This window comes from Lottia gigantea (assembly GCF_000327385.1).
Source record: "Lottia gigantea unplaced genomic scaffold LOTGIsca_1716, whole genome shotgun sequence".
NCBI classification, from domain to species: Eukaryota; Metazoa; Mollusca; class Gastropoda; family Lottiidae; genus Lottia; species Lottia gigantea.
In genome coordinates, this window is record NW_008708164.1 from 7,718 (window position 1) to 9,049 (window position 1,332).

Sequence of the window (1,332 nt, forward strand, 5' to 3'; positions counted from 1 at the left end):
GGGAGTAGGATGTCAACTTATTATCCTGTCTACCAGCTGGTTCTTGATCAAACCTCTTGGTAAAGATAACTACTAAGGTACTCTGGTTGCCTATCTACCAGAATATCCTTTGGACAATTTTCTTTTCAAGGATAATTTAGAATATTGAGAGTCTAATCTACCAGTGTTCTATGGTCAAACCTCTTGGCAATGATAACTTAAGAAGTTTCAGACCCTGGGCCCCTCTTCCACAAAATATCTTATAACAATTTGTCGTTAGAGCAGAATGTGACATTGAGAAATTTCATTATAACGACAAAAATTGATCATAAGACGGTTCCCTGTCTTCAGCATCGTCAAACTTCAGCATCGTCAAACTTCAGCATCGTCAAACTACTTGCCAGGCATTGGTCTTTTCAGATAATCTGTAACAAGCATCACTATCAGCTAGGGTGACTGTAATAATGAAGAAAGAACATTAGGATGTCAAACTCCAGAAACCTGAAAATCACCTGCCATTTTATCTGTTGGTATATCATATTTAATATTGATATGAGTTAAAATCCCTCAGCTGAGAGTAAAGTGTCTAGGTCAATGGAGAACCACCCCAAAAAAACCTGCCTCATCTCACATGTTTTACACCTGTTTATAACATGTTACATTGTATTATATAAATCTCTTGTCTATATTTGTCAAAACTTTATCAATACTACAAATCAACTTTTATGTATGTAATGTTTTATAAATAGCTGAAGAAAATAAACCTCCTAATTTTTGGGCCATAAAGTATATAAAAGTCAATTGCAATATTTTGCCATTATTTACCTCTCCAGTTATGACTTTTTACCAGAGGAATTCAGCTTAAATGACACTACAATACTATGGTATAAATAGATTGTTTTAAAGGGATTATAAAGAGGTTTTCTAAAATTTTATGTATATAAGAGACACTGATAACATCAATTTACACCATTTCAATGTCTGTAGTCTGTAGTTCCTGCAATTCCTCTAAAACTAAGTGTTTTATGAAGTCACTAAGGGCCTTATGTGATGAAACAAATTTTATTTTAAGTGGAATTGCAGGATCCAAAGATGTCTGATTGAAAATTGAAATGGTGCAAATTGATGCCATCAGTGTCTCTGATACACATAAAAAAAAGTAGAAAATCTCTTTACAATCTCTTTAAAACAATCTATTTTAAGCTGAAGCCAGGGATATATGACGGACTATAGAAACAGACATCAAAGAATGGAGGTGTGTCATGCATGTTGGTGCATACAGTCAGTATGTAAATAAGGCTGGCTGGAATTACTCTAACAACCTTTCACGATCATTTCAAAACCCGCCTTTAT